Source organism: Mytilus californianus, unplaced genomic scaffold (genome assembly GCF_021869535.1).
Source record: "Mytilus californianus isolate M0D057914Y unplaced genomic scaffold, xbMytCali1.0.p SCAF_3, whole genome shotgun sequence".
NCBI lineage: Eukaryota > Metazoa > Mollusca > Bivalvia > Mytilida > Mytilidae > Mytilus > Mytilus californianus.
Genome location: NW_026262679.1, coordinates 76590492 through 76615847, shown reverse-complemented (window position 1 = coordinate 76615847; position 25356 = coordinate 76590492). Strand labels below are relative to the sequence as shown.

Sequence of the window (25356 nt, the reverse complement as noted above, 5' to 3'; positions counted from 1 at the left end):
CTTGCAATCTCTTGAAAAATCATACATAAACATTTAGAATTAGTAGAAATTAGTGCTTTCAGACTGTGGTTAAAAGTACCCCCAACTTTCCTTTAAATACATAACACATTATTGGAACAGTAATTTTGCACACTGTTGAAGCATGTTTTGTTTGAATACTATATACAAATATATATCTACCTGTTTATGTACATATGTTTATAATGGATTCAGTTTCTTCATGTTCCTGACAACCTTTCAAGCCAAAAGGATTCATATTTTCATCTGCATGTTAAAAAAAAACATCAGCCAAATAAAAATGTATGTGTGATTCCAGTTACATATTCTCGAAAAAAGACAGGGTCAGTATATCTGCATTTTTTTTTTTGGATTGTCAAAATCCGGAAAAAATATCGTTCTTTCACTTAGTCTGATTCTGGTATTATACACGCCCCTACCACAAGTTTGCCATTTTCTATATGTTTAGTTGTAAAATAAACAGACATGTTACATTTTTAGTTAATTTTGTTGCATTCTGTTATGAATTTGTTGCATTTTTAGCCGTAGTAGATACTTTTATGGGAAATTCATATGACAGAAGCCTGTGAATTCAATTGTTGAAATTCACATTCAATAAAATGGGATCGTTCAAAATCTATTTTACAGAATTAAAAAAAAAAGTTCTAGGGTATGTCTGGTAACTGGAACCACACATATATTTTTATTTTGCCTTAACTCTAACGGTAATCATGGCAATTGGTCATATTTTAATCAAGGTAGGTTTTGAAAATTAGTATCAAAATGCAGGCAATCATATAGTTCATTTTTTATGCCAGCACTGAAGCTGAGGGGGCATGAAGTGTTGTCCATCTGTATGTACGTCCCAAAAGTGGTTATAGTTTTTAACTTTAAGTTGCCTCGACAAAATGTTTTGAAACTTATATAAAATGCTAATTACCACAAAACACTGTTCAGCTTTGAATTTAAACTGCATCAATTTACTGTTTGTCCCTTTATAATGTTATATGCAAGCAGGGTCATCATCTGTGTCACATTCTCCATTTATTTTGAACAATTGCTTTTAGAATCAGAACTAGGTACTGATGCCCCAACGTTCCATTAGTTGATTTGTTTGTTGATGCATTTTTTGTCTTCATTTGGTTGTATTTTTCAAGCAGTTTAAATCCAACAATCATCTTGACTCTCTCTCATACTGTTCAGTAAAAGACCTCATTCTGGGATTTTCCGTTGCAAGTCTTCTGTATTTTGTAAAACTTAACTTCTTCACCAGTTCCTAGAATTGTATCAACCAGTGTTGTTGTTATTTTGTCTGGAAAAAACGATTTATTGATTTATAACATTAAAGAAGACTAATGATCAGACTCAATGATTTGTAGATCAAACAGAGGTTTTTTTATATTTTATTGTTTAATGTTGATTATCTGCAGTTGGAATCAATTATATTGGGATATTATGACCTAAAGGCTAGTTTAGCTAGTGCATTCTCAGAAAGTAGCCTGGAAACTCCAGACCAATTTAACATACAAATTTTTTGGAGCAATGCTTCATTTAAACCCAATTTACATTCAGCTGTGCATATATTTGTGTACATGTACTTTAATACAGGGCATGCATAGGCACTCAACTAGGATGTAATTGGGCTTGCATGCACTTTCTTGCAAAAATCATACATACTAGTTAACATTTAGAATTAGTATAATTTAGTGCTTTCAGATGGTGGTTAAAAGTACCCCCATCTTTCCTTAAAATACATAATACATTAATGGAACAGTAATTTTGCACACTGTTGAAGCATGTTTTGTTTAAATATTATATACAGATATATATCTACCTGTTTGTGCACATATGTTTATAATGGATTCAGTTTCTTCATGTTCCTGACAATCTTTCAAGCCAAAAGGATCCAAATCTTCATCTGCATAATAAAAAAAAACTTAGGCCAAATAAAAATATATGCGTGGTTCCAGTTACATTCTCAAAAAAAGATATGGTCCGTAGGTTGGCATTGTTTTTTGGGATTATCAAAATCCAGAAAAAAAATCATGTGTTCACAAAGTCTGATTCTGGTATTGTACACGCTCCTACAGCAAGTTTTCCATTTTCTATATTTTTCTGTTTTAAAATAAACAGACATGTTACGTTTTTTAGTTAATTTTGTTGCATTCTGTTAAGAATTTGTTGCATTTTAAGCCTTAGTGGATAATTTTATTGGAAATTCATATGACAGAAGTCTGTGAATTTAATTATTGAAATTCACATTCCATAAAATGGGATCATTCAAAATTTATTTTACAGAATTAAAAAAAAAAGTTCTAGGGTGGGTCTGGTAACTGGAACCACACATATATATTTTTTTATTTTGCCTTGTTATTCTAACAGCAATCGACATGGTAATTGGTCATATTTTAATCGAGGTAGGTTTTGAAAATTAGAATCAAAATGAAGGCAATAGTATGTGATTTAAAAAGAATTTTTGTTTCTGATTGTTGTTAACATATAGTTCATTTTTTATGCCAGCACCGAAGCTGAGGGGGCATTAAGTGTTGTCCATCTGTATGTACATTCCAAAAGTGGTAACCATTTTTAACTTTGCCTCAACCAAATGTTTTAAAACTGATACACAATGCTAATTACCACAAAACACTGTTCAGCTTTGAATTTAAATGGCATCAATTTTACTGTTTGCATGTACTTTCTTGCAATCTCTTGAAAAATCATACATAAACATTTAGAATTAGTAGAAATTAGTGCTTTCAGACTGTGGTTAAAAGTACCCCCAACTTTCCTTTAAATACATAACACATTATTGGAACAGTAATTTTGCACACTGTTGAAGCATGTTTTGTTTGAATACTATATACAAATATATATCTACCTGTTTATGTACATATGTTTATAATGGATTCAGTTTCTTCATGTTCCTGACAATCTTTCAAGCCAAAAGGATTCATATTTTCATCTGCATGTTAAAAAAAAACATCAGCCAAATAAAAATGTATGTGTGATTCCAGTTACATATTCTCGAAAAAAGACAGGGTCAGTATATCTGCATTTTTTTTTTTGGATTGTCAAAATCCGGAAAAAATATCGTTCTTTCACTGAGTCTGATTCTGGTATTATACACGCCCCTACATCAAGTTTGCCATTTTCTATATGTTTAGTTGTAAAATAAACAGACATGTTACATTTTTAGTTAATTTTGTTGCATTCTGTTATGAATTTGTTGCATTTTTAGCATTAGTAGATACTTTTATGGGAAATTCATATGACAGAAGCTTGTGAATTCAATTGTTGAAATTCACATTCAATAAAATGGGATCGTTCAAAATCTATTTTACAGAATTCAAAAAAAAGTTCTAGGGTAGGTCTGGTAACTGGAACCACACATATATTTTTATTTTGCCTTAACTCTAACGGTAATCATGGCAATTGGTCATATTTTAATTGAGGTAGGTTTTGAAAATTAGTGTCAAAATGCAGGCGATCATATAGTTCATTTTTTATGCCAGCACTGAAGCTGAGGGGGCATGAAGTGTTGTCCATCTGTATGTATGTATGTCCCAAAAGTGGTTATCGTTTTAAACTTTAAGTTGCCTCGACAAAATGTTTTGAAACTTATATAAAATGCTAATTACCACAAAACACTGTTCAGCTTTGAATTTAAACTGCATCAATTAACTGTTTGTCTCTTTATAATGTTAATATATGCAAGCAGGGTTATCATCTGTGTCACATTCTCCTTTTATTTTGAACAATTGCTTTTAGAGTCAGAACTAGGTACTTTAGTTCCATTAGTTGATTTGTTTGTTGATGCATTTTTTGTCTTCATTTGGTTGTATTTTTCAAGCAGTTTAAATCCAACAATCATCTTGACTCTCTCATACTGTTCAGTAAAAGACCTCATTCTGGGATTTTCCGTTGCAAGTCTTCTGTATTTTGTAAAACTTAACTTCTTCACCAGTTCCTAGAATTGTATCAACCAGTGTTGTTGTTATTTTGTCTGGAAAAAACGATTTATTGATTTATAACATTAAAGAAGACTAATGATCAGACTCAATGATTTGTAGATCAAACAGAGAGTTTTTTTTTATATTTTATTGTTTAATGTTGATTATCTGCATTGGGAATCAATTATATTAGGGTATTTTATGACCAAAAGGCTAGTTTAGCAAGTGCATTCTCAGAAAGTAGCCTGGAAACTCCAGACCAATTTAACATACAAATTTTTTGGAGCAATGCTTCATTTAAACCCAATTTACATTCAGCTGTGCATATATTTGTGTACATGTACTTTAATACAGGGCACGCATAGGCACTCAACTAGGATGCAATTGGGCTTGCATGCTATTTCTTGCAAAAATCATACATATTATTTAATATTTAGAATTAGTAAAATTTAGTGCTTTCAGGTTGTGGTTAAAAGTACCCCCATCTTTCCTTAAAATACATAATACATTAATGGAACAGTAATTTTGCACACTGTTGAAGCATGTTTTGTTTAAATATTATATACAGATATATATCTTCCTGTTTGTGCACATATGTTTATAATGGATTCAGTCTCTTCATGTTCCTGACAATCTTTCAAGCCAAAAGGATTCATATTTTCATCTGCATGTTAAAAAAAAACATCAGCCAAATAAAAATGTATGTGTGATTCCAGTTACATATTCTCGAAAAAAGACAGGGTCAGTATATCTGCATTTTTTTTTTTGGATTGTCAAAATCCGGAAAAAATATCGTTCTTTCACTGAGTCTGATTCTGGTATTATACACGCCCCTACATCAAGTTTGCCATTTTCTATATGTTTAGTTGTAAAATAAACAGACATGTTACATTTTTAGTTAATTTTGTTGCATTCTGTTATGAATTTGTTGCATTTTTAGCATTAGTAGATACTTTTATGGGAAATTCATATGACAGAAGCTTGTGAATTCAATTGTTGAAATTCACATTCAATAAAATGGGATCGTTCAAAATCTATTTTACAGAATTCAAAAAAAAGTTCTAGGGTAGGTCTGGTAACTGGAACCACACATATATTTTTATTTTGCCTTAACTCTAACGGTAATCATGGCAATTGGTCATATTTTAATTGAGGTAGGTTTTGAAAATTAGTGTCAAAATGCAGGCGATCATATAGTTCATTTTTTATGCCAGCACTGAAGCTGAGGGGGCATGAAGTGTTGTCCATCTGTATGTATGTATGTCCCAAAAGTGGTTATCGTTTTAAACTTTAAGTTGCCTCGACAAAATGTTTTGAAACTTATATAAAATGCTAATTACCACAAAACACTGTTCAGCTTTGAATTTAAACTGCATCAATTAACTGTTTGTCTCTTTATAATGTTAATATATGCAAGCAGGGTTATCATCTGTGTCACATTCTCCTTTTATTTTGAACAATTGCTTTTAGAGTCAGAACTAGGTACTTTAGTTCCATTAGTTGATTTGTTTGTTGATGCATTTTTTGTCTTCATTTGGTTGTATTTTTCAAGCAGTTTAAATCCAACAATCATCTTGACTCTCTCATACTGTTCAGTAAAAGACCTCATTCTGGGATTTTCCGTTGCAAGTCTTCTGTATTTTGTAAAACTTAACTTCTTCACCAGTTCCTAGAATTGTATCAACCAGTGTTGTTGTTATTTTGTCTGGAAAAAACGATTTATTGATTTATAACATTAAAGAAGACTAATGATCAGACTCAATGATTTGTAGATCAAACAGAGAGTTTTTTTTTATATTTTATTGTTTAATGTTGATTATCTGCATTGGGAATCAATTATATTAGGGTATTTTATGACCAAAAGGCTAGTTTAGCAAGTGCATTCTCAGAAAGTAGCCTGGAAACTCCAGACCAATTTAACATACAAATTTTTTGGAGCAATGCTTCATTTAAACCCAATTTACATTCAGCTGTGCATATATTTGTGTACATGTACTTTAATACAGGGCACGCATAGGCACTCAACTAGGATGCAATTGGGCTTGCATGCTATTTCTTGCAAAAATCATACATATTATTTAATATTTAGAATTAGTAAAATTTAGTGCTTTCAGGTTGTGGTTAAAAGTACCCCCATCTTTCCTTAAAATACATAATACATTAATGGAACAGTAATTTTGCACACTGTTGAAGCATGTTTTGTTTAAATATTATATACAGATATATATCTTCCTGTTTGTGCACATATGTTTATAATGGATTCAGTCTCTTCATGTTCCTGACAATCTTTCAAGCCAAAAGGATCCAAATCTTCATCTGCATAATAAGAAAAAACTTAGGCCAAATAAAAATATATGCGTGGTTCCAGTTACGTTCTCAAAAAAAGATACGGTCCGTAGGTTGGCATTGTTTTTTGGGATTATGAAAATCCAGAAAAAAAAAATGTGTTCACAGAGTCCGATTCTGGTATTGTACACGCCCCTACAGCAAGTTTTCCATTTTTTATATTTTTCGGTTTTAAAATACACAGACATGTTATGTTTTTTAGTTAATTTTGTTGCATTCTGTTAAGAATTTGTTGCATTTTAAGCCTTAGTGGATAATTTTATTGGAAATTCATATGACAGAAGTCTGTGAATTTAATTATTGAAATTCACATTCCATAAAATGGGATTGTTCAAAATTTATTTTACAGAATTAAAAAGAGTTTTAGGGTGGGTCTGGTAACTGGAACCACACATATATATTTTTTTATTTTGCCTTGTTATTCTAACAGCAATCGACATGGCAATTGGTCATATTTTAATCGAGGTAGGTTTTGAAAATTAGAATCAAAATGAAGGCAATAGTATGTGATTTAAAAAGAATTTTTGTTTCTGATTGTTGTTAACATATAGTTCATTTTTTATGCCAGCACCGAAGCTGATGGGGCATTAAGTGTTGTCCACTTGTTTGTACATCCCAAAAGTGGTTACCATTTTTAACTTTGCCTCAACCAAATGTTTTAAAACTGATACACAATGCTAGTTACCACAAAACACTATTCAGCTTTGAATTTAAATGGCATCAATTTTACTGTTTGTCACTTTATAATGTTATATGCAAGCAGGGTCATCATCTGTGTCACATTCTCCATTTATTTTGAACAAATGTTTTTAGAGTCAGAACTAGGTACTGATGCCCTGACATTCCAGTAGTTGATTTGTTTGTTGATGCAGTGCATTTTTTGTCTTCATTTGGTGGTATTTTCCAAGCAGTTTAAATCCAACAATCATCTTGGCTCTCTCATACTGTTCAGTAAAAGACCTGTTTCCTGGATTTTCCGTCACAAGTCTTCACTTTTAATTTCTTCACTGGTTCCTAGAATTGAATCCACCAGTCGTGTTGTTATTTTGTCTGGAAAAAACGATTTATTTATTTATTTATAACATTAAAGAAGACTAATGATAAGACTCAATGATTTGTAGATCAAATAGAGTTTTTGTTTTATATATTTTTATGTTTCATGTTGATTATCTGGATAAGGAATTATTGTCTCATGGACACATTCTCCATTTATTTATTCTATAGCAAATTAAAACTATCACAAAATAACAAAGATTTTATAAGATTTTCAAACATGGCTTTTTAAACTATATGTTATAAAATTAAAGTAGGGGTTAGTGGGCAAAATTGTAATGGCACTTCATGGATAAAACCAGAGGATTCTGAATATCTGACAAAAAGTTAAAAAAAAAAAAGACCAACAATCCATTAGTATTAGTGTGTTTACAACACTTGGACAAAGACCATAACCATATATCCCCTGTGGTGCAAAGTAGACAAAAAAAATTCTGACCAATCTCTTAAAACTTTCAAGCCTAATGCACATTATATTCCTATCAATTTTTATTTTAAGATGAAAATAAAATTTGTTTTCAACAGAGGAATAATATACCTACTAATTTATGAAAAGTATTAGACCACCCAGTTTTACTCCCCATCCATGAAAACAGTCGCTGTAATAACCTAAAAAGGAATTAAAATTGACACAAATTATATATTTTACGAAAGTGTTAAATTGTCAGCTAAAAAAAAATAGTTTTCTGACTTAAGATTTAGCATAGCATCAATACCAGTTTGATATCTAAACAAGCTGGAAAAACAAAACATGTTTTGATTTTGTTTCAACATAAATTTTTTTCTCAATAATCTATGAGTTATCTCCCATTGAATGACACATTCTTGCTGTTTGTTGTACTAGCCTGCCCCTGAAGGTGAAATCTGTCTCAGAATTTACTTTTCAAATGATATATTATTTTATTCATGTTACTGGAAACCAAATATCAAACTGATAAAATAACTTTCTTGGTACTTTGAATGTGGAAAATAAATGTTTGTTGTCGTATTTTCATAAAATTCTATGAAGATTTGACAAAGTAATTGATAACTGAAATATTTTAACCTTACAATTATCTTAGTTGAAAACTGCAAAAAAAAGTCCATATATTACATCGGTTGCAATGAAGGACTGTGATTTCCAAGTTAAATAAAAATTGATAATTTCCCTACTCTGATTTTATATGCAGCAATGAGTGTGGCCAAAGACATTGTGGATGATGCCTGCATCAAAACAAAATTGAAATATATTGAAAAAAATATTTCTTGTATTTTATTCTTAGAAAAATAAAAAATGATATTATGTTCATTCTGTATAAAAAAAAAGCACAAGTTCATAAATATAAACGTTTTATTCCCCTAGATGAGAATTCAGCATCGATTTTACAATTGTAAAAACTAAATACCTTCATCATCATTATCTGGCAACTTCAGGTCTACGACTGTATGTTCCTCTGGGCTCCATCCGTCTGTAATGTTCCTCTGGGCTTCATCCGTCTGTAATATAAACACGTCCACGGGACAGCCTGGCACAATGTAAATTACCTGCTCCTGGAATCTGTTACAAAAACAAAATAAGTTCAAAAATATTAAACCAAATATAAAACTTTTGAAAAATTTGCTTCTTTAGTTTTTACTTTTATTTTTGGCAGCTATCATCATTGATCAATTGTACTTTTTGACTATATTTCATTAACTATTTTCATTTTAAATCTATATTTCAATCAGTAATGAAGACTTTACAATGATATAATCATTATTTGCAAAATTAATGTGCGTGTCAAATTATCAGAAGTTGGTGGCTAACCAAAACAATCTGATGTATACATTTTGAACAGAAATGATTAAAATTCAACTGAATTTCAAACAATCTAAATCAAGTCATATTTTCCAAATTACTTGAAAATCCAAATTGACAATCGGAAACTTTACTTTCGTACAGGTGAGACTATTAGAGAAAGGGTTTCCAAATTGTCAATGTTAAGAGACTATTTGCTGTTATAATTAATTCAGAAATTAATGTGATGCATGTTTTAATTCAAATCCTAAATTGGAGTACAAGTATACTTTTTTCATTAGAGTATAAATTTGAAAAGAAATTTTGGACTAATTTGTAATAAATTTTCAAGCTGTTTCTCCAGGGAAAACTGATTTTATTACCTTACAACTATTAACAGTTTAAGTACAATTGTAACAACAAAATACCTACATCATCATCTTGGCATCTACAATTTAATCCACTCCATGTCTAGGACTGTACTGTCTTCTTCTTCTCTGTTGGCTCCCGTCTATCTGTAATACATATTCAAATTATTTTAATATCTATTAGACAACTATTAATGAATAAAAAAAAAATATACTTACTTTCCGATGCATATGTTACCTGTCCTGACGTAAATATCCTGGGGCTGGTATCTGAAACAAAAACAAAATAAGTTCAAAAATATTGAACCAAATATAAAACTTAAAAAATTTGCTACTTTAATTTGTTTTTCTTTCAAAATATCTATAAAGAAAAACTGGCATTAATGGCAGCCATCATCATTGGTCAATTGCTCTTTTTGACTGTATATCATTAACTTATTTTCATTTTAAATCTATATTTCAATCAGTAATAAAGACGGTTTAATGATATAATCATTATTTCCGAAATTAATGTGCGTGTCAAATTATCAGAAGTTGGTGGCTAACCAAAACAATCTGATGTATACATTTTGAACAGAAATGATTAAAATTCAACTGAATTTCAAACAATCTAAATCAAGTCATATTTTCCAAATTACTTTAAAAAAAAATCGACTAAATATGTAGATATCCAAATTGACAATCGGAAACTTTACTTTCGTACAGGTAGACTATTAGAGAAAGGGTTTCCAAATTGTCAATGTTAAGAGACTATTTGCTGTTATAATTAATTCAGAAATTAATGTGATGCATGTTTTAATTCAAATCCTAAATTGGAGTAAAAGTATACTTTTTTCATTAGAGTATAAATTTGAAAAGAAATTTTGGACTAATTTGTAATAAATTTTCAAGCTATTTCTCCAGGGAAAACTGATTTTATTACCTTACAACTATTAACAGTTTAAGTACAATTGTAACAACAAAATACCTACATCATCATCTTGGCATCTACAATTTAATCATCTCCATGTCTAGGACTGTACTGTCTTCTTCTTCTCTGTTGGCTCCCATCTATCTGTAATACATATTCAAATTATTTTAATATCTATTAGACAACTATTAATAAATAAAAAAAAATATACTTACTTTCCGATGCATATGTTACCTGTCCTGACGTAAATATCCTGGGGCTGGTATCTGAAACAAAAACAAAATAAGTTCAAAAATATTGAACCAAATATAAAACTTAAAAAAATCGCTACTTTAATTTGTTTTTCTTTCAAAATATCTAAAAAGAAAAACTGGCATTAATGGCAGCCATCATCATTGGTCAATTGCTCTTTTTGAATGTATATCATTAACTTATTTTCATTTTAAATCTATATTTCAATCAGTAATGAAGACGGTTTAATGATATAATCATTATTTCCGAAATTAATGTGCGTGTCAAATTATCAGAAGTTGGTGGCTAACCAAAACAATCTGATGTATACATTTTGAACAGAAATGATTAAAATTCAACTGAATTTCAAACAATCTAAATCAAGTCATATTTTCCAAATTACTTTAAAAAAAAATCGACTAAATATGTAGATATCCAAATTGACAATCGGAAACTTTACTTTCGTACAGGTGAGACTATTAGAGAAAGGGTTTCCAAATTGTCAATGTTAAGAGACTATTTGCTGTTATAATTAATTCAGAAATTAATGTGATGCATGTTTTAATTCAAATCCTAAATTGGAGTACAAGTATACTTTTTTCATTAGAGTATAAATTTGAAAAGAAATTTTGGACTAATTTGTAATAAATTTTCAAGCTGTTTCTCCAGGGAAAACTGATTTTATTACCTTACAACTATTAACAGTTTAAGTACAATTGTAACAACAAAATACCTACATCATCATCTTGGCATCTACAATTTAATCATCTCCATGTCTAGGACTGTACTGTCTTCTTCTTCTCTGTTGGCTCCCGTCTATCTGTAATACATATTCAAATTATTTTAATATCTATTAGACAACTATTAATAAATAAAAAAAAATATACTTACTTTCCGATGCATATGTTACCTGTCCTGACGTAAATATCCTGGGGCTGGTATCTGAAACAAAAACAAAATAAGTTCAAAAATATTGAACCAAATATAAAACTTAAAAAATTTGCTACTTTAATTTGTTTTTCTTTCAAAATATCTATAAATAAAAACTGGCATTAATGGCAGCCATCATCATTGGTCAATTGCTCTTTTTGACTGTATATCATTAACTTATTTTCATTTTAAATCTATATTTCAATCAGTAATGAAGACGGTTTAATGATATAATCATTATTTCCGAAATTAATGTGCGTGTCAAATTATCAGAAGTTGGTGGCTAACCAAAACAATCTGATGTATACATTTTGAACAGAAATGATTAAAATTCAACTGAATTTCAAACAATCTAAATCAAGTCATATTTTCCAAATTACTTTAAAAAAAAATCGACTAAATATGTAGATATCCAAATTGACAATCGGAAACTTTACTTTCGTACAGGTGAGACTATTAGAGAAAGGGTTTCCAAATTGTCAATGTTAAGAGACTATTTGCTGTTATAATTAATTCAGAAATTAATGTGATGCGTTTTTTACTTCAAATCCTAAATTGGAGTACAAGTATACTTTTTTCATTAGAGTATAAATTTGAAAAGAAATTTTGGACTAATTTGTAATAAATTTTCAAGCTGTTTCTCCAGGGAAAACTGATTTTATTACCTTACAACTATTAACAGTTTAAGTACAATTGTAACAACAAAATACCTACATCATCATCTTGGCATCTACAATTTAATCATCTCCGTGTCTCGGACTGTACTGTCTTCTTCTTCTCTGTTGGCTCCCGTCTATCTGTAATACATATTCAAATTTTTTTAATATCTATTAGACAACTAACAATAAATAAAAAAAAAATATACTTACTTTCCGATGCATATGTTACCTGTCCTGACGTAAATATCCTGGGGCTGGTATCTGAAACAAAAACAAAATAAGTTCAAAAATATTGAACCAAATATAAAACTTAAAAAATTTGCTACTTTAATTTGTTTTTCTTTCAAAATATCTATAAAGAAAAACTGGCATTAATGGCAGCCATCATCATTGGTCAATTGCTCTTTTTGACTGTATATCATTAACTTATTTTCATTTTAAATCTATATTTCAATCAGTAATGAAGACGGTTTAATGATATAATCATTATTTCCAAAATTAATGTGCGTGTCAAATTATCAGAAGTTGGTGGCTAATCAAAACAATCTGATGTATACATTTTGAACAGAAATGATTAAAATTCAACTGAATTTCAAACAATCTAAATCAAGTCATATTTTCCAAATTACTTTAAAAAAAATCGACTAAATATGTAGATATCCAAATTGACAATCGGAAACTTTACTTTCGTACAGGTGAGACTATTAGAGAAAGGGTTTCTAAATTGTCAATCTTAAGAGACTATTTGCTGTTATAATTAATTCAGAAATTAATGTGATGCATGTTTTAATTCAAATCCTAAATTGGAGTACAAGTATACTTTTTTCATTAGAGTATAAATTTGAAAAGAAATTTTGGACTAATTTGTAATAAATTTTCAAGCTGTTTCTCCAGGGAAAACTGATTTTATTACCTTACAACTATTAACAGTTTAAGTACAATTGTAACAACAAAATACCTACATCATCATCTTGGCATCTACAATTTAATCCACTCCATGTCTAGGACTGTACTGTCTTCTTCTTCTCTGTTGGCTCCCGTCTATCTGTAATACATATTCAAATTATTTTAATATCTATTAGACAACTATTAATAAATTAAAAAAAATATACTTACTTTCCGATGCATATGTTACCTGTCCTGACGTAAATATCCTGGGGCTGGTATCTGAAACAAAAACAAAATAAGTTCAAAAATATTGAACCAAATATAAAACTTAAAAAATTTGCTACTTTAATTTGTTTTTCTTTCAAAATGTCTGTAAAGAAAAACTGGCATTAATGGCAGCCATCATCATTGGTCAATTGCTCTTTTTGACTGTATATCATTAACTTATTTTCATTTTAAATCTATATTTCAATCAGTAATGAAGACGGTTTAATGATATAATCATTATTTGCGAAATTAATGTGCGTGTCAAATTATCAGAAGTTGGTGGCTAACCAAAACAATCTGATGTATTCATTTTGAACAGAAATGATTAAAATTCAACTGAATTTCAAACAATCTAAATCAAGTCATATTTCCAAATTACTTTAAAAAAAATTCAATAAATATGTAGATATCCAAATTGACAATTGGAAACTTTACTTTCGTACAGGTGAGACTATTAGAGAAAGGGTTTCCAAATTGTCAACGTTAAGAGACTATTAGCTGTTATAATTAATTCAGAAATTAATGTGATGCATGTTTTAATTCAAATCCTAAATTGGAGTACAAGTATACTTTTTTCATTAGAGTATAAATTTGAAAAGAAATTTTGGACTAATTTGTAATAAATTTTCAAGCTGTTTCTCCAGGGAAAACTGATTTTATTACCTTACAACTATTAACAGTTTAAGTACAATTGTAACAACAAAATACCTACATCATCATCTTGGCATCTACAATTTAATCATCTCCATGTCTAGGACTGTACTGTCTTCTTCTTTTCTGTTGGCTCCCATCTATCTGTAATACATATTCAAATTATTTTAATATCTATTAGACAACTATTAATAAATAAAAAAAAATATACTTACTTTCCGATGCATATGTTACCTGTCCTGACGTAAATATCCTGGGGCTGGTATCTGAAACAAAAACAAAATAAGTTCAAAAATATTGAACCAAATATAAAACTTAAAAAATTTGCTACTTTAATTTGTTTTTCTTTCAAAATATCTATAAAGAAAAACTGGCATTAATGGCAGCCATCATCATTGGTCAATTGCTCTTTTTGACTGTATATCATTACATTATTTTCATTTTAAATCTATATTTCAATCAGTAATGAAGACAGTTTAATGATATAATCATTATTTGCGAAATTAATGTGCGTGTCAAATTATCAGAAGTTGGTGGCTAATCAAAACAATCTGATGTATACATTTTGAACAGAAATGATTAAAATTCAACTGAATTTCAAACAATCTAAATCAAGTCATATTTTCCAAATTACTTTAAAAAAAATCGACTAAATATGTAGATATCCAAATTGACAATCGGAAACTTTACTTTCGTACAGGTGAGACTATTAGAGAAAGGGTTTCCAAATTGTCAATGTTAAGAGACTATTTGCTGTTATAATTAATTCAGAAATTAATGTGATGCATGTTTTAATTCAAATCCTAAATTGGAGTACAAGTATACTTTTTTCATTAGAGTATAAATTTGAAAAGAAATTTTGGACTAATTTGTAATAAATTTTCAAGCTGTTTCTCCAGGGAAAACTGATTTTATTACCTTACAACTATTAACAGTTTAAGTACAATTGTAACAACAAAATACCTACATCATCATCTTGGCATCTACAATTTAATCCACTCCATGTCTAGGACTGTACTGTCTTCTTCTTCTCTGTTGGCTCCCGTCTATCTGTAATACATATTCAAATTATTTTAATATCTATTAGACAACTATTAATGAATAAAAAAAAAATATACTTACTTTCCGATGCATATGTTACCTGTCCTGACGTAAATATCCTGGGGCTGGTATCTGAAACAAAAACAAAATAAGTTCAAAAATATTGAACCAAATATAAAACTTAAAAAATTTGCTACTTTAATTTGTTTTTCTTTCAAAATATCTATAAAGAAAAACTGGCATTAATGGCAGCCATCATCATTGGTCAATTGCTCTTTTTGACTGTATATCATTACATTATTTTCATTTTAAATCTATATTTCAATCAGTAATGAAGACGGTTTAATGATATAATCATTATTTGCGAAATTAATGTGCGTGTCAAATTATCAGAAGTTGGTGGCTAATCAAAACAATCTGATGTATACATTTTGAACAGAAATGATTAAAATTCAACTGAATTTCAAACAATCTAAATCAAGTCATATTTTCCAAATTACTTTAAAAAAAATCGACTAAATATGTAGATATCCAAATTGACAATCGGAAACTTTACTTTCGTACAGGTGAGACTATTAGAGAAAGGGTTTCCAAATTGTCAATGTTAAGAGACTATTTGCTGTTATAATTAATTCAGAAATTAATGTGATGCATGTTTTAATTCAAATCCTAAATTGGAGTACAAGTATACTTTTTTCATTAGAGTATAAATTTGAAAAGAAATTTTGGACTAATTTGTAATAAATTTTCAAGCTGTTTCTCCAGGGAAAACTGATTTTATTACCTTACAACTATTAACAGTTTAAGTACAATTGTAACAACAAAATACCTACATCATCATCTTGGCATCTACAATTTAATCCACTCCATGTCTAGGACTGTACTGTCTTCTTCTTCTCTGTTGGCTCCCGTCTATCTGTAATACATATTCAAATTATTTTAATATCTATTAGACAACTATTAATGAATAAAAAAAAAATATACTTACTTTCCGATGCATATGTTACCTGTCCTGACGTAAATATCCTGGGGCTGGTATCTGAAACAAAAACAAAATAAGTTCAAAAATATTGAACCAAATATAAAACTTAAAAAATTTGCTACTTTAATTTGTTTTTCTTTCAAAATATCTATAAAGAAAAACTGGCATTAATGGCAGCCATCATCATTGGTCAATTGCTCTTTTTGACTGTATATCATTAACTTATTTTCATTTTAAATCTATATTTCAATCAGTAATGAAGACGGTTTAATGATATAATCATTATTTGCGAAATTAATGTGCGTGTCAAATTATCAGAAGTTGGTGGCTAACCAAAACAATCTGATGTATACATTTTGAACAGAAATGATTAAAATTCAACTGAATTTCAAACAATCTAAATCAAGTCATATTTTCCAAATTACTTTAAAAAAAAATTGACTAAATATGTAGATATCCAAATTGACAATCGGAAACTTTACTTTCGTACAGGTGAGACTATTAGAGAAAGGGTTTCCAAATTGTCAATGTTAAGAGACTATTTGCTGTTATAATTAATTCAGAAATTAATGTGATGCATGTTTTAATTCAAATCCTAAATTGGAGTACAAGTATACTTTTTTCATTAGAGTATAAATTTGAAAAGAAATTTTGGACTAATTTGTAATAAATTTTCAAGCTGTTTCTCCAGGGAAAACTGATTTTATTACCTTACAACTATTAACAGTTTAAGTACAATTGTAACAACAAAATACCTACATCATCATCTTGGCATCTACAATTTAATCCACTCCATGTCTAGGACTGTACTGTCTTCTTCTTCTCTGTTGGCTCCCGTCTATCTGTAATACATATTCAAATTATTTTAATATCTATTAGACAACTATTAATAAATAAAAAAAAATATACTTACTTTCCGATGCATATGTTACCTGTCCTGACGTAAATATCCTGGGGCTGGTATCTGAAACAAAAACAAAATAAGTTCAAAAATATTGAACCAAATATAAAACTTAAAAAATTTGCTACTTTAATTTGTTTTTCTTTCAAAATATCTATAAAGAAAAACTGGCATTAATGGCAGCCATCATCATTGGTCAATTGCTCTTTTTGACTGTATATCATTAACTTATTTTCATTTTAAATCTATATTTCAATCAGTAATGAAGACGGTTTAATGATATAATCATTATTTGCGAAATTAATGTGCGTGTCAAATTATCAGAAGTTGGTGGCTAACCAAAACAATCTGATGTATACATTTTGAACAGAAATGATTAAAATTCAACTGAATTTCAAACAATCTAAATCAAGTCATATTTTCCAAATTACTTTAAAAAAAAATCGACTAAATATGTAGATATCCAAATTGACAATCGGAAACTTTACTTTCGTACAGGTGAGACTATTAGAGAAAGGGTTTCCAAATTGTCAATGTTAAGAGACTATTTGCTGTTATAATTAATTCAGAAATTAATGTGATGCATTTTTTACTTCAAATCCTAAATTGGAGTACAAGTATACTTTTTTCATTAGAGTATAAATTTGAAAAGAAATTTTGGACTAATTTGTAATAAATTTTCAAGCTGTTTCTCCAGGGAAAACTGATTTTATTACCTTACAACTATTAACAGTTTAAGTACAATTGTAACAACAAAATACCTACATCATCATCTTGGCATCTACAATTTAATCATCTCCGTGTCTCGGACTGTACTGTCTTCTTCTTCTCTGTTGGCTCCCGTCTATCTGTAATACATATTCAAATTTTTTTAATATCTATTAGACAACTATTAATAAATAAAAAAAAAATATACTTACTTTCCGATGCATATGTTACCTGTCCTGACGTAAATATCCTGGGGCTGGTATCTGAAACAAAAACAAAATAAGTTCAAAAATATTGAACCAAATATAAAACTTAAAAAATTTGCTACTTTAATTTGTTTTTCTTTCAAAATATCTATAAAGAAAAACTGGCATTAATGGCAGCCATCATCATTGGTCAATTGCTCTTTTTGACTGTATATCATTAACCTATTTTCATTTTAAATCTATATTTCAATCAGTAATGAAGACGGTTTAATGATATAATCATTATTTCCAAAATTAATGTGCGTGTCAAATTATCAGAAGTTGGTGGCTAATCAAAACAATCTGATGTATACATTTTGAACAGAAATGATTAAAATTCAACTGAATTTCAAACAATCTAAATCAAGTCATATTTTCCAAATTACTTTAAAAAAAATCGACTAAATATGTAGATATCCAAATTGACAATCGGAAACTTTACTTTCGTACAGGTGAGACTATTAGAGAAAGGGTTTCTAAATTGTCAATCTTAAGAGACTATTTGCTGTTATAATTAATTCAGAAATTAATGTGATGCATGTTTTAATTCAAATCCTAAATTGGAGTACAAGTATACTTTTTTCATTAGAGTATAAATTTGAAAAGAAATTTTGGACTAATTTGTAATAAATTTTCAAGCTGTTTCTCCAGGGAAAACTGATTTTATTACCTTACAACTATTAACAGTTTAAGTACAATTGTAACAACAAAATACCTACATCATCATCTTGGCATCTACAATTTAATCCACTCCATGTCTACGACTGTACTGTCTTCTTCTTCTCTGTTGGCTCCCGTCTATCTGTAATACATATTCAAATTATTTTAATATCTATTAGACAACTATTAATAAATTAAAAAAAATATACTTACTTTCCGATGCATATGTTACCTGTCCTGACGTAAATATCCTGGGGCTGGTATCTGAAACAAAAACAAAATAAGTTCAAAAATATTGAACCAAATATAAAACTTAAAAAATTTGCTACTTTAATTTGTTTTTCTTTCAAAATATCTATAAAGAAAAACTGGCATTAATGGCAGCCATCATCATTGGTCAATTGCTCTTTTTGACTGTATATCATTAACTTATTTTCATTTTAAATCTATATTTCAATCAGTAAGGAAGACGGTTTAATGATATAATCATTATTTGCGAAATTAATGTGCGTGTCAAATTATCAGAAGTTGGTGGCTAACCAAAACAATCTGATGTATTCATTTTGAACAGAAATGATTAAAATTCAACTGAATTTCAAACAATCTAAATCAAGTCATATTTCCAAATTACTTTAAAAAAAATTCAATAAATATGTAGATATCCAAATTGACAATTGGAAACTTTACTTTCGTACAGGTGAGACTATTAGAGAAAGGGTTTCCAAATTGTCAATGTTAAGAGACTATTTGCTGTTATAATTAATTCAGAAATTAATGTGATGCATGTTTTAATTCAAATCCTAAATTGGAGTACAAGTATACTTTTTTCATTAGAGTATAAATTTGAAAAGAAATTTTGGACTAATTTGTAATAAATTTTCAAGCTGTTTCTCCAGGGAAAACTGATTTTATTACCTTACAACTATTAACAGTTTAAGTACAATTGTAACAACAAAATACCTACATCATCATCTTGGCATCTACAATTTAATCATCTCCATGTCTAGGACTGTACTGTCTTCTTCTTCTCTGTTGGCTCCCGTCTATCTGTAATACATATTCAAATTATTTTAATATCTATTAGACAACTATTAATAAATAAAAAAAAATATACTTACTTTCCGATGCATATGTTACCTGTCCTGACGTAAATATCCTGGGGCTGGTATCTGAAACAAAAACAAAATAAGTTCAAAAATATTGAACCAAATATAAAACTTAAAAAATTTGCTACTTTAATTTTTTTTTCTTTCAAAATATCTATAAAGAAAAACTGGCATTAATGGCAGCCATCATCATTGGTCAATTGCTCTTTTTGACTGTATATCATTAACTTATTTTCATTTTAAATCTATATTTCAATCAGTAATGAAGACGGTTTAATGATATAATCATTATTTGCGAAATTAATGTGCGTGTCAAATTATCAGAAGTTGGTGGCTAACCAAAACAATCTGATGTATACATTTTGAACAGAAATGATTAAAATTCAACTGAATTTCAAACAATCTAAATCAAGTCATATTTTCCAAATTACTTTAAAAAAAAATCGACTAATTATGTAGATATCCAAATTGACAATCGGAAACTTTACTTTCGTACAGGTGAGACTATTAGAGAAAGGGTTTCCAAATTGTCAATGTTAAGAGACTATTTGCTGTTATAATTAATTCAGAAATTAATGTGATGCATGTTTTAATTCAAATCCTCAATTGGAGTACAAGTATACTTTTTTCATTAGAGTATAAATTTGAAAAGAAATTTTGGACTAATTTGTAATAAATTTTCAAGCTGTTTCTCCAGGGAAAACTTGATTTTATTACCTTACAACTATTAACAGTTTTAGTACAATTGTAACAACAAAATACCTACATCATCATCTTGGCATCTACAATTTAATCATCTCCATGTCTAGGACTGTACTGTCTTCTTCTTCTCTGTTGGCTCCCGTCTATCTGTAATACATATTCAAATTATTTTAATATCTATTAGACAACTATTAATAAATAAAAAAAAATATACTTACTTTCCGATGCATATGTTACCTGTCCTGACGTAAATATCCTGGGGCTGGTATCTGAAACAAAGACAAAATAAGTTCAAAAATATTGAGCCAAATATAAAACTTAAAAAATTTGCTACTTTAATTTTTTTTTCTTTCAAAATATCTATAAAGAAAAACTGGCATTAATGGCATCCATGATCATTGGTCAATTGCTCTTTTTGACTGTATATCATTAACTTATTTTCATTTTAAATCTATATTTCAATCAGTAATGAAGACGGTTTAATGATATAATCATTATTTCCGAAATTAATGTGCGTGTCAAATTATCAGAAGTTGGTGGCTAACCAAAACAATCTGATGTATACATTTTGAACAGAAATGATTAAAATTCAACTGAATTTCAAACAATCTAAATCAAGTCATATTTTCCAAATTACTTTAAAAAAAAATCGACTAAATATGTAGATATCCAAATTGACAATCGGAAACTTTACTTTCGTACAGGTGAGACTATTAGAGAAAGGGTTTCCAAATTGTCAATGTTAAGAGACTATTTGCTGTTATAATTAATTCAGAAATTAATGTGATGCATGTTTTAATTCAAATCCTAAATTGGAGTACAAGTATACTTTTTTCATTAGAGTATAAATTTGAAAAGAAATTTTGGACTAATTTGTAATAAATTTTCAAGCTGTTTCTCCAGGGAAAATTGATTTTATTACCTTACAACTATTAACAGTTTAAGTACAATTGTAACAACAAAATACCTACATCATCATCTTGGCATCTACAATTTAATCCACTCCATGTCTAGGACCGTACTGTCTTCTTCTTCTCTGTTGGCTCCCGTCTATCTGTAATACATATTCAAATTATTTTAATATCTATTAGACAACTATTAATAAATAAAAAAAAATATACTTACTTTCCGATGCATATGTTACCTGTCCTGACGTAAATATCCTGGGGCTGGTATCTGAAACAAAAACAAAATAAGTTCAAAAATATTGAACCAAATATAAAACTTAAAAAATTTGCTACTTTAATTTGTTTTTCTTTCAAAATATCTATAAAGAAAAACTGGCATTAATGGCAGCCATCATTGGTCAATTGCTCTTTTTGACTGTATATCATTAACTTATTTTCATTTTAAATCTATATTTCAATCAGTAATGAAAACGGTTTAATGATATAATCATTATTTCCGAAATTAATGTGCGTGTCAAATTATCAGAAGTTGGTGGCTAATCAAAACAATCTGATGTATACATTTTGAACAGAAATGATTAAAATTCAACTGAATTTCAAACAATCTAAATCAAGTCATATTTTCCAAATTACTTTAAAAAAAATCGACTAAATATGTAGATATCCAAATTGACAATCGGAAACTTTACTTTCGTACAGGTGAGACTATTAGAGAAAGGGTTTCCAAATTGTCAATGTTAAGAGACTATTTGCTGTTATAATTAATTCAGAAATTAATGTGATGCATGTTTTAATTCAAATCCTAAATTGGAGTACAAGTATACTTTTTTCATTAGAGTATAAATTTGAAAAGAAATTTTGGACTAATTTGTAATAAATTTTCAAGCTGTTTCTCCAGGGAAAACTGATTTTATTACCTTACAACTATAAACAGTTTAAGTACAATTGTAACAACAAAATACCTACATCATCATCTTGGCATCTACAATTTAATCATCTCCATGTCTAGGACTGTACTGTCTTCTTCTTCTCTGTTGGCTCCCGTCTATCTGTAATACATATTCAAATTATTTTAATATCTATTAGACAACTATTAATGAATAAAAAAAAATATACTTACTTTCCGATGCATATGTTACCTGTCCTGACGTAAATATCCTGGGGCTGGTATCTGAAACAAAAACAAAATAAGTTCAAAAATATTGAACCAAATATAAAACTTAAAAAATTTGCTATTTTAATTTGTTTTTCTTTCAAAATATCTATAAAGAAAAACTGGCATTAATGGAAGCCATCATCATTGGTCAATTGCTCTTTTTGACTGTATATCATTAACTTATTATCATTTTAAATCTATATTTCAATCAGTAATGAAAACGGTTTAATGATATAATCATTATTTCCGAAATTAATGTGCGTGTCAAATTATCAGAAGTTGGTGGCTAATCAAAACAATCTGATGTATACATTTTGAACAGAAATGATTAAAATTCAACTGAATTTCAAACAATCTAAATCAAGTCATATTTTCCAAATTACTTTAAAAAAAATCGACTAAATATGTAGATATCCAAATTGACAATCGGAAACTTTACTTTCGTACAGGTGAGACTATTAGAGAAAGGGTTTCCAAAATGTCAATGTTAAAGGACTATTTGCTGTTATAATTAATTCAGAAATTAATGTGATGCATGTTTTAATTCAAATCCTAAATTGGAGTACAAGTATACTTTTTTCATTAGAGTATAAATTTGAAAAGAAATTTTGGACTAATTTGTGATAAATTTTCAAGCTGTTTCTCCAGGGAAAACTGATTTTATTACCTTACAACTATTAACAGTTTAAGTACAATTGTAGCAACAAAATACCTACATCATCATCTTGGCATCTACAATTTAATCATCTCCATGTCTAGGACTGTACTGTCTTCTTCTTCTCTGTTGGCTCCCGTCTATCTGTAATACATATTCAAATTATTTTAATATCTATTAGACAACTATTAATAAATAAAAAAAAGTATACTTACTTTCCGATGCATATGTTACCTGTCCTGAAGTAAATATCCTGGGGCTGGTATCTGAAACAAAAACAAAATAAGTTCAAAAATATTGAACCAAATATAAAACTTAAAAAATTTGCTACTTTAATTTTTTTTTCCTTCAAAATATCTATAAAGAAAAACTGGCATTAATGGCAGCCATCATCATTGGTCAATTGCTCTTTTTGACTGTATATCATTAACTTATTTTCATTTTAAATCTATATTTCAATCAGTAATGAAGACGGTTTAATGATATAATCATTATTTGCGAAATTTATGTGCGTGTCAAATTATCAGAAGTTGGTGGCTAACCAAAACAATCTGATGTATACATTTTGAACAGAAATGATTAAAATTCAACTGAATTTCAAACAATTTAAATCAAGTCATATTTTCCAAATTACTTTAAAAAAAAATCCACAAAATATGTAGATATCCAAATTGACAATCGGAAACTTTACTTTCGTACAGGTGAGACTATTAGAGAAAGGGTTTCCAAATTGTCAATGTTAAGAGACTATTTGCTGTTATAATTAATTCAGAAATTAATGTGATGCATGTTTTAATACAAATCCTAAATTGGAGTACAAGTATACTTTTTTCATTAGAGTATAAATCTGAAAAGAAATTTTGGACTAATTTGTAATAAATTTTCAAGCTGTTTCTCCAGGGAAAACTGATTTTATTACCTTACAACTATTAACAGTTTAAGTACAATTGTAACGACAAAATACCTACATCATCATCTTGTAAAACTTGTATGTTTAATGTTAATATGAAAATATTAATAACTTCAAATTACTAAAAAAAAATAAACAATATCAAAGCAATGCAAAAAAAAGAAGAAAAATGTTTTAAAATAAAAAATAACCTAAATTTTTATCTTTCTGAACCGGAGGTTGGGAAGAAAAGTTATTTCCAATATTCTGATAAAATGATAAAAAAAATTTAAAAAAACAGGAAATTGATTTAGGTTTTGAATATATTTAAACTTTTAAATGCATTTTATTAGAACATTTCCCTGACATAATGAAATAGTTTTTGATTTATAAAGCTGGACCAAAATATTGGCTGTGAAATAAAATTAGTTGTAACTCAAATGTATTTATTGATTTAAACTGTAAATAAAAAAAGGATAATTCCTCACTAATATATTTCATGATTTACATTCGAAACATATACAATTCATACCTTTTCTTTTTACTGTTGTGTCACCTAATGTCTATAATGCATTTTAAAAATATCTCCCAAATTATAAGACAGTCCTTACATCACTAAAACTAACCCATAAATGAAATGCTGAAAATGAAGTTATGCATCAATTATAAACATTTAATTTACACTGACAAGAGAATGATTATCCCTTACTTCATGATAAGTACTCGATAACACTTGTACTTAATCATGAAGAAAGGGATTATCATTCTCTTACATTTATTTAGAAATCTGTTCATTGAGGCATAACTGAGTGGAATTTACCTGATCATCACAGCTTTCAATTAACATGGACAATAGATTGTATATTCAGTCAGTTTAGCAGTAAGCTAGACATGTGCATATTACATTAAGTACAACAATTGGTGCATCAAATGTTGCAGGTTACTGCCACAATAAGTAGAAAATGCACATTTGCCATGTTTTGCTTTAAATCCATCTAATAATAATAATAATAATCCTGTATCTTGGCATTGCACATGGTCATGTTTTCCTCTGACTGTTTATGGCGTCTTTACACTAAATCCATTAGATGTTGGATGTGAACTGATTGATAATTTAGTCTTAGATGCATTGTTTTTTTTATTAGTTGTTATTGGCTTTGAACTAGCTGTCAGTAACTGCAAGTACTCTCAGATCTGTACTAAATGTCTTTTTGTTGTTGGGATGTATAAGTACCCGTCCACGTCAACTCTGTGTTTTTGTTAGATGTTTTTCTATTTGTATCCATCTGATGAGTTAAGCCTTTTTCAACTGATTTTTATTGTTTGTTCTTATGTTGTACTGTTACACCACTGTCCCAGGTTAGGAGAGGGTTGGCTCCTTCAAACTAGTTTACCCC

At 28.7% G+C, this 25356-nt stretch overlaps 2 long non-coding RNA genes across 52 annotated transcripts in view; one reads left to right on the top strand and one right to left on the bottom strand.

Annotated features, from left to right (window-relative positions):
• LOC127733268 (uncharacterized) overlaps positions 1-25356 on the bottom strand; it is a 193470-nt gene that overhangs the window by 94747 nt on the left and 73367 nt on the right. For 45 of the 50 annotated variants that reach the window (XR_007996957.1, XR_007996970.1, XR_007996953.1 and 42 more), the window contains 3 exons: positions 2876-2959; positions 1832-1915; positions 1209-1309 (listed from right to left, as the gene is read on the bottom strand). This is a non-coding gene — a long non-coding RNA (uncharacterized LOC127733268). The remainder of the gene's footprint in view (positions 1-1208; positions 1310-1831; positions 1916-2875; positions 2960-25356) is intronic. The other 5 variants (XR_007996945.1, XR_007996946.1, XR_007996975.1 and 2 more) reach the window with 2 other exon arrangements.
• LOC127733281 (uncharacterized) lies at positions 938-5653 on the top strand. 2 transcript variants are annotated; one of them, XR_007997065.1, is made up of 2 exons: positions 938-1076; positions 5430-5653. It is a non-coding gene; the product is annotated as an uncharacterized LOC127733281 (long non-coding RNA). The 2 variants fall into 2 exon arrangements; XR_007997064.1 differs by lacking the exon at positions 5430-5653 and adding an exon at positions 3778-4001.